The following is a 9,566-nucleotide window of genomic DNA, read 5'->3' as shown; positions in this document are numbered from 1 at the left end:
GAGCCTGCTTCTGATTCTGTGTCTCCCTCGCTCTCTGCCCCTCCCCCACTCATGCGCTGTCTCTCAAAAATAAATAAAACATTAAACAGAAAACTCTTTAGAAGCGTTCAACGGAAAATAAAACGCCTACCGTGTACCATGAAGCCTTGGGACACAGTGGGCAACAAACGGCGAGCAGGGCTGTGAGGCACCACATACTCTCGGAGGGGGCAACTGTTGTTACACAGCTCCAGCTAGAGGTGTGCAAAGAGAGCACGTGGCAGGAGGCCTGGCCTTTTGTGGGTGGGCAAGGGAGGCTCCCCTGAGGACACCTCACCAAAGCTGAGGACAAGCAGAGTTCGCCAGATGGAGGAGGTCCAGGCCAGGAAACAGTCCACGGGGAAGCCCCCGGGTCTAGCACGGACCATAGAAAGAACCGCAGGAACAGCGTTGGCTGAGTGCCCGGGGTGGAGGGAGATGAGATCAGTGAGGCTGTTGTAGGCAGCGTGTGACCCCACGAGCTGCAGGGAAGCCCCTGGAGGACTGCAAAAGGTGTTGCCGTGACCCAACACGATGCACTCCTTGCCTGAAAATTCTGAGCCCTCACGCACCACTCCCACTTGCAACCCTGTGAGGGCAACACCTTCGTCTACAGATAAGAACACTTGGGATCGCAGAGGTCAAGTGTCTGAGTTCACAGATCTGCCCCACGCCTTTCTCCTTCCGCGACCAGGTAGATACCACCAGTGCCCAAGTGGACCAGTGGGGAGGGGATGATGCCTCTGGGAGGGGGCAGGGAACCTGGGCGTCAGTCTTGTCGGGTAGCCCCCATGGTGATAACATCTAAAATTGCTCCCTGGATGTCCAGGACTTCTAAAGTAGCCCAACCAGAAGGGGAAGAATCATGCCCTGAGGTGTCCCGGTGGGAAAGTCTGCCCCTCCCCACCCACCTGGGGCTGGGCCGGCAACACAATGGAAATGCCCTACCTGCCCGGGCCCGTCTGAGTCTCCCCAGGGAAGGGGAGGAGCTCAGACTCTGTGGTAGGGCTGATTGCGCCCTGGGGGATGTGTCAGTGGGGAGCAACTTCACAGTTTCAAAGGAGCTGGCCCTTGGGAGTGAGTCACAGCCAGTGGTCCTTTATGGAGGATGAGGGGGTAGGGAAGAGGGACCTTGGCTAAGGGTGAGTGTTAGGCACCCCCGGCTCCTCTGGCGAAGGGAGAGGTAAGCTGATGGGCTCTTGAATGTCCATTATCTGCTCAGAGTGGCCAATAGCATTTAAGATCTCTCCGCTGGGCGGAGGCCCCCGAAGCCCACGTTTGGGTGACCTCAAGCCTTTCCACTGAACCGCAGTAACCTGGTAAACAGTTGACTTCTTCCCAGGGAGAGCCTCAAAGGCTTCATGGAGAATGTGAGACTTGCAGCCCCCCTCATCTCGGGTGCTTAGCACTCAGTGGGAGCTTAATAAAGGTTTGGATGAATGAGAATCCTGGCAGAAGAAGGGTTGCTGCTGAGTCCTGGAGCTGGGGGTGGGGTGGGGGGGCAGGGGTCTCATCGCGGGCTCGCGGGCTCCTCCCCAACCCTCCCGGAGTGATGGGTGTCCAGGCTCCCCAGTCTCACCATCTGCTGTCGCGCCTGGCCGGTGGGGCTTGGTAATAGGAATCCGGCTACCAAGAGACCAACGCCGTTCCCCTAAAAGGCAATTAAGGAGGACGCGGCAGGCGTAAAGGGAGGAAAAGAGGTCAGCGAGGGAGACAGCGTGGACTGACCCGAGGGGAGTCCGGGAGAGGCTGGGGGACGGGGCTCGTGCCCCCTCCGCACCCGCAGCCCCGCAGCGTGCCCCAGGTCCGGAGAAGGGAGGACCCCGCCTTGCTCGGTGTTCCCGATCCCGGGGAGGGCGGGGCCGGCACCTGCTGGGGTCGCGGGTGGGGGGCTTAAGTGCCACGGACGCTGTGGGCTGAGAGGGCTGGGACCGACGGGAATCGCCATCAGGGGAAGGGCTGGTCGCTGCAGGCAGCGCGGTGGTGACCTACCTCCGGGAAGTTTCTGGGCAGCTTTCTCCTTCCGGCGGAGGGGAGGCTGGTGGGAACCCTCTCCCCTAACCCCTACCCCAACACCCCCACCTTTAGCTGCACTCCTATCCCAGGGGCCCCAACCGGGGTCTAGGTTGCGGCAATCCCGTGGGACCCCTGCAGACTCCAGGTGATCTGTCTCATTTATATTTATATATTTTAATCTGGAAAACGGAGATCGCCCCTGCTCCTGCCTCTGAAGGTTAAGTCAGATAACTATTCCTTCCTATGAGCTTTACCAACTAAATAAAGTGGCTTTGAAAAGCAAGGGATTATTCACTCACTCAACAAACACCCACAGAGTCTGGGCAATGGATTTGGAGGTTAAGCAGGAACTCACTGTCCAGACAAATCCAACTCAAGTTGCCCTGGGAGCTCTTTGAAAGGGCCGCTGAGCTGGATCTTGCCGAAGAGGCTGGGGTTAGCCAGGCTGAAGAGGAGGGAGGGATTCCAGACTGGGCGGGGAGTCTGCGGGCACCCGGGAGCCAAGGCACACTTGATGGGAACTGTAGCATCTTTTCTCCTTTTTCTTTGGGTAATTCTAGCGATGCCTAACATGTATCCAGTGCTTACCAACTACCGGCAGTATTCTGAGGGTTTCACGTACTTCTCTTGATTCTCCCAGCTCTGCTCTTTCTTACCCCTCTTTTACCTGATGAGAAGACTGAGGTCTGGAAGTTAAAGTAACTTCCCGAAGTTGTTCCGCCAGTAAGACCGCTGAGCTCTGGACCCTGTTAGGCTGACTTCGGGGAAAGCCAACTTGTAACCACTCACCGTAAGACCTCCTTTTTTAAAAGCCCCCTTGCTGTTTTCAACGCTCCAAAACATCCTCTGAAAGCGGTATTTCCTTTCCTTAAGAATGTCACCCCTCAGGGCGCCTGGCTGGCTCAGTCAGTAGAGGATGGGACTCTTTTTTTTTTTTTTTTTTTAATTTTTTTTTCAACGTTTTTTATTTATTTTTGGGACAGAGAGAGACAGAGCATGAATGGGGGAGGGGCAGAGAGAGAGGGAGACACAGAATCGGAAACAGGCTCCAGGCTCTGAGCCATCAGCCCAGAGCCTGACGCGGGGCTCGAACTCCCGGACCGCGAGATCCTGACCTGGCTGAAGTGGGACGCTTAACCGACTGCGCCACCCAGGCGCCCCGAGGATGGGACTCTTGATCACCGGGTTGTGAGTTTGAGCCCCACGTTGGGTGTAGACATGCTTTAAAAAACATTTTTTAAAGGAAAAAAAAAAAAAAGAATGCCACTTGTCATCTTTCTCTCAAGCAAAATTCCAATTCCTTGAGCTTTTTGTGAAAGGGTGTCTGGCTTGTGAGGGGCCAGAGTAAGGTTAGCAGGACATGGAAAGAAGATTTGGAGGGAAGGTCTTAGGAAGGCATTGGGCCCTCCTTGGGTGAACCAGAAATCTGACCTAATGCTCTGCATCCCACTGATCCCCAAAAGCCCTAGCGAGGAGTTGGAGAGGGCAAGAGCAGAATCTGGGCTCAGAGAAGCAGCTTGCTTTCTCATAGCCAAGGCCAGTCTCCTTATAGAGTTCACTTCCCCAGAAAATTAAGACAACTTTGATCAAACAGTGATTTTCTGGGCTTCTCCTGCCTTAACCCTCACTCCAGACAGGGAGGAGAGCATCCACTTTAAGAGACGAAGAATGTTCCAGAGAAGGAGGTCATGGGGAAGGTAGGTCAACAAGGCTCAGTGAGACACATGGCAGCCACGAGCCCCACCCCGCTCCAACCCTTGGCCTGAGAAAGCCTGTCATTCTCAGTACTCATCACCAGAGCCCCTGTGATCACTCTCCAGTGATCTGGGTTTCTTTCTTTCCTAACTGCGTTTCATCTGCCAACCCCATAATGACTCATCATCTACCTTCACCACTCAGCCGGTTCAAGGTAAGACCCCATAACCCAACACTGGGAAAGAGGCCAGTCTTGGCGACATGGCAAGCCCACTTTGCTATCTGCGACCGGGGCTCACCTTGCCCTCCTCGGCTAGTTCAGGCACATCCCCCCAGGACCTGGCTTGAGTTACACCCCGAATCCTAAACCTTAGTGATCTCTTTGGGCTCCTCAACCTTTGGGTACCCTAATCCATAGTGACAGGGCTTCCTTTTGAATTCTAGCATCCACTGTAAATCATTTGATGGCTTATCCTAAATGATGTGGTTCTTTAGGAGGACATTAAGCCCCAAATAGGATGGCCTAGTCAATATCAGGAAGATGTCAGTCTCTGAGAGTGGAGGTAAGAAATGGAACAATTGATCCCTTCGGCCATCCGCAGACTAATCCATGCTCAAAGATGCTTTGCGCTACTGGTGGAGATGAGGGTGTGTCCTCAGACTCTATCTGGGTGACTATTGTTCCTGAAAGGAAGCCATAACCTCAACAAGGGTGCTGGAACCTGAGCTAACACTGGTCACCTGGGAAAGCCTCCCCAGAACAGAGTAGTTGCCGTTGTGTTCCAAAATTGTGTTTTTATATATTTTAAATTCCCAGCATTAAGAAAATTGAGAGGTCAAGGGGTGTCTGGCTGGCTTAGTCAGCAGAGCGTGCAACTCGTGATCTGAGGGTCAGGAGTTCGAGCCCCTTGTTGTGTATACTTTGGAAAACTCTAAAAATGTAAAAATAAACTTGAGAGGTCTAACACGAAAAAATTGGGGTTTCCAGCTTCTTCTGAAAAATCTCCAGATCTGACAACACGGGGTCCACATTCCTACAAAGCACCCATCCGGTAGAGCTAAGTGGCCCTTAACATGGGGACGCAGGCCCACAGGCCACAGGACTTCCTGCTTTCCACCGTCTCCCAGATACAGAGGCTGAGGGTCCATTGACAGTTATGACAACACTTTTGCTACCGGGTTCCTACACCAGGCCTACTTTCCCCATCAGTGTTACCTCAGGGCCCCAGTGACCAGCCACTGTCCGAGGAGAGGGTACCCTGATGAGATCTCAGTCCCCTTGCTTGAATGATTAACTTACGTCTTTCTGCCTGGCATACACTTCCCTCCATTCCTTGCCTGAGAAATAGCTCATCTATTTGTCATCTCCTCTGTGAAACTGTCCCTAATGGCTCCAGACACAATCATTCCCTCCCTCCTCCGTGTCCCCTTAATTTGGTGTTTTAGTTGTCTCGCACACTAGACCGAGAGCCGGAGCATACAGACTCTTACCTTTTATCCCTGGTGCTAGGGCCTGACCTATAATGCTCCTTGGTTTGTGGAGTTCACTGTAGAGAAATTTGAACACGAGCCTAAATGATAGGTAGGCAATGGGATGGATATGAAAATAGAAAATCATAAAGGTTGAAACAGTTTGTTTTTAAATTTTTTTTAATGTTTATTTATTTTTGAGAGACAGTGAGAGGGGGCGGGGAGAAGCAGAGAGAGAGAGAGAGGGAGACATGGAATCCAAAGCAGGCTCCACTCTCTGAGCTGTCAGCACAGAGCCTGACACGGGCTCAAACTCACGAACTGTGAGATCGTGACCTGAGCTGAAGTCAGACACTTAACCGACTGAGCCACCCCGGCCCCCGAGGTTGAAGCACTTTAATACCTATCACTCATTTATCCCATCTCCCACCCACCTCCCTCCATCAACTCTGTTCTCGAAGAGTCTCTCTTATGGTTTGTTTCCTCTTTTTTTTTTTTTCTTCCTTCCCATATGTTCATCTGTTTTGTTTCCTAAATTCCACATATGAATGAAATCATATGGTATTTGTCTTTCTCTTGACTTATTTCACTTAGCATAATACATTCTAGCTCCATCCATGTCACTGCAAATGGCAAGATTTCATTCTTTTTTGATGGCTGAGTAATACTCCATTGTTAACAGGTACCACATCTTCTTTTTTTTTATTTTTTAATGTTTATTTATTTTTCAGAGAGAGAGAGAGAGAGAGAGAGAGAGACAGAGCATGAGTGGGGAGAGTCAGAGAGAGGGAGACACAGAATCCAAAGCGGGCTCTAGGCTCTGAGCCATCAGCACAGACCCTGACATGGGGCTTGAACTCACGAACTGGGAGATCATGACCTGAGCTGAAGTTGGACGCTTAAGCAACTGAGCCACCCAGGCATCCCTGTACCACATCTTCTTTTTCCATTCATCAGTCGATGGACACTTGGGCTCTTTCCATAGTTTGGCTATTGTCGATAGTGCTGCTATAAACATCGGGGTGCATGTACCCTTTCAAATCTGTATTTTTGTGTCCTTTGGGTAAATACCCAGTAGTGCAATTGCTGTATCATAGGGTAGTTCTATTTTGAACCTTTTGAAGAGCTTCCATAGTGTTTTCCGGAATGGCTGCCCCAGTTCGCATTCCCGTGAACAGTACAAGAGGCTTCCCCTTTCTCCACATCCTCACCAAACCTGTCGTCTCTTGTGTTGTTAATTTTAGCCATTCTGATGGGTGTGAGGTGGTATCTCATCTTGGTTTTGATTTGCATTTCCCTGATGATCCAGGTGATTCTGATACAAGTGGCTTATAGACCACTGTTTTAAAGCACTGTTTTAAGATTTTGAGTTTATGTGTGTAAGGTAACTATGGCCAGAAATAGACATGTCTGGAGGGGTGTACAAGCTTAAGAATTTGGTTTTAGACACGTTGAGCTTGAGATGACCATGGAAGAGCTACGTAGAGGGTGTCCATCATCAGCTGGAGAGAAGACACTGAGGCTCAGATTGGAGACCTCAGAGGATGCTGCTGACTTAGGTAGTACCTGAAAGTTCATTCAGGTGACTCTGAGTGATGGACCAATTGAAGGAAGAAGGCATAGATGCATACAAGTAAAGCACTTTGGGGTGTCTGGGTGGCTCAGTCGGTTAAGCATCCAACTCTTAATTTCGGCTCAGGTCATGATCTCACAGTTCATGAGATCCAGCCCTACGTTGGGCTCTGTGCTGACAGCATGGAACCTGCTTGGGATTCTCTCTTTCCCTCTCTGCCTCTCCTCTGCTCACACTCTCTGTCCCTCCCTTTCTTTCTCTCTCAAAAAATAAACATAAAAAAAAAAAAGAGTAAAGGGCCTTGGAATAGTCCCATGTTTAGGGATGGATGGAGGAAACAGTGTCAATGACAGAGATCATTAGTCAGAGAGGCATGTGGAAATATAGATTTGGTGTAGAATTTATGGAAGAAAGGTGGGGAAGAGAAGGGAAGAAGGGAGAAAGATAAGGGAAGTGGGAAGTGTCATTTTATTCTATTTTATTTTATTTTATTTTATTTTATTTTATTTTATTTTATTTATGTTTATTTATTTTGAGCGAGCTAGCGAGAGAAAGAGAGAGAGAGAGAGAGAAAGTATGCACAAGAGCAGGGAAGGGACAGAGGGAGAGGGAGAGAGAGAATCCCAAGCAGGCTCCGCACTGTCAGCACAGAGCCCAACACAGCGCTCAATCCCATGACCCTGGGATCATGATCCACGTCAAAACCAAGAGCTGGACACTCAACAAACTGAGCCACCCAGGGGCCCCAGGAAGTGTCATTTATTATCTATTATACTCCAGGTACTGAGATAGACACTTTGTATACATTCTCTTGTTTAATTCTAATTGGATACCTCATCCTGACTCCCTTCAAACTAGTCTGCTCAAGATATCCATAGTGATCTTTCCAAAGCACAACAGGTCATTTCGCTGTCCTGGCTAAAACTGTTCAATGATTCCCTATTGCCATCAGGATAGTCTAAAACCCTTGATTTGCTTCTACAGCTTTTTTTTTTTTTTAATAACTGCTTTATTAGGATATAATTCACATACCATAACATTCATTTTTAAAGTACACAATTCAATAGTTTTTATATTCACCAAGTTGTGCAACCATTACCACCATTTTAGAACATTTTTTTTCCTTAAGGTTTTATTTTCAAGTAATCTCTACACCCAGTGTGGGGCTTGAACTCACAACCTCGAGATCAAGAGTCGCTCGCTCCACCAAATGAGCCAGCCAGGTGCCCCTAATTTTAGGACATTTTCATCGCCCACAAAAAGACACCCCATGCCCATTAGAAGTCATTTTCCATTTCCCTTTTCCCCAGCCCCCAGCTGCTAATCCACTTTTACTTCTATGGATTTGCTTAGTCCGGTCATTTCCTATAAATGGAATCATATAATATGTGGCCTCTTGTGACCGATTTCTTTCATGCAGCATAATGGTTCATGTGTGCTACAGAGCAGGCCCATACTCCCCATTCCTTTTTATGGCCAACTAATATTCCTTTGTATGGTTACACCACATTCTGCTTATTCATCTGTTGGGCATGTAGATTATTCTCACTTTTTGGTTATTATAAGACTGCTATGAACATTCATGTGTAAGTGTTGGTGTGGATGTATGTTTCATTTTCTTGAGTATAGACCTAGGAGTGGAATTGCTGGATCACGTGGTAATCTGTTAAACATTTTGAGGAACTTTCTCAAAGTGGCTGCACCATTTCACAACCCCACCGGCAATGTATGTGGGTCCGAATTTCTCACCAACACTTATTTTCCTTTTTTTTTTTTTTAATTAGAGCCTTAATAGTGGGTGTGAAGTGGTATTTCATTGTGGTTTTGATTTGCATGTCCCTAGTGACTAATGATGAGCATCTTTTCTTTCTTTCTTTCTTTCTTTCTTTCTTTCTTTCTTTCTTTCTTTCTTCTTTCTTTTTTTAATGTTTATTTATTTTTGAGAGGGAGAGGGGGAGAGAGAGAGAGAGAGACAATGTAGGTGAGGGGAAGAGAGATGAGACAGAGGACCTGAAGCGGGCTTTGCACTGACAGCAGAGAGCCCCATGCAGGGCTCAAATTCACAAACCATGAGATCACGCCCAGAGCTGAAGTCAGACACTCAACTGACTGAGCCACCCTGGTGCCCCGATGAGCATCTTTTCATGTATTTATTGGCCATTTGTACATCCTCTTTGGAGAAATCTCTATTCATACCCTTTGCCCATCTTTAATGGGTTATTTTATTATTATTATTGAGTATAACACTTTATAATATTCTGACTTTATAAGACTTTATAATAGTCTCTTATTGGGTATATGATTTGCAAATATTCCATTTTGTGTGTTTTCTTGTCACTGTCTTGATAGTGTCCTGTGAAGCACAAAAGTTTTTAATTTTGGTGAAGTCCAATTGATCTATTCTTTGATTTCTGATGCTTTCAGTGTCATATCTTAATATACTGTTGCCTAATCCAAGGTGACAATGATTTACACCTTCTATTTTCTTCTATGAATTTGGATTCAATTTTGTATATGGTGTGAGGTAGGAGTCCAAATTCATCCTTTTGCATGTGGATATTCAGTTGTTCCAACACCATTTATTGAAAAGACGTTTATTGAAAAGACTGTTCTTTCCCCCATTGAATTGTCTGTGGCCCTTCTTAAGCTGGTCCTCTCTCAATCCTGTGGCTTTATCTTCTGCCCCATCCCTCCTCCAGCTTGCCCTCCATCTCCTGTCCCACTAAATGATTTGCGTTTTCCCAGATGAACCATGTTCTTTCTCACCTCTTGCCTACTTCTCAGCATGCTGTTT

Source organism: Felis catus, chromosome F1 (genome assembly GCF_018350175.1).
Source record: "Felis catus isolate Fca126 chromosome F1, F.catus_Fca126_mat1.0, whole genome shotgun sequence".
NCBI lineage: Eukaryota > Metazoa > Chordata > Mammalia > Carnivora > Felidae > Felis > Felis catus.
This window is presented reverse-complemented; position numbering follows the sequence as displayed.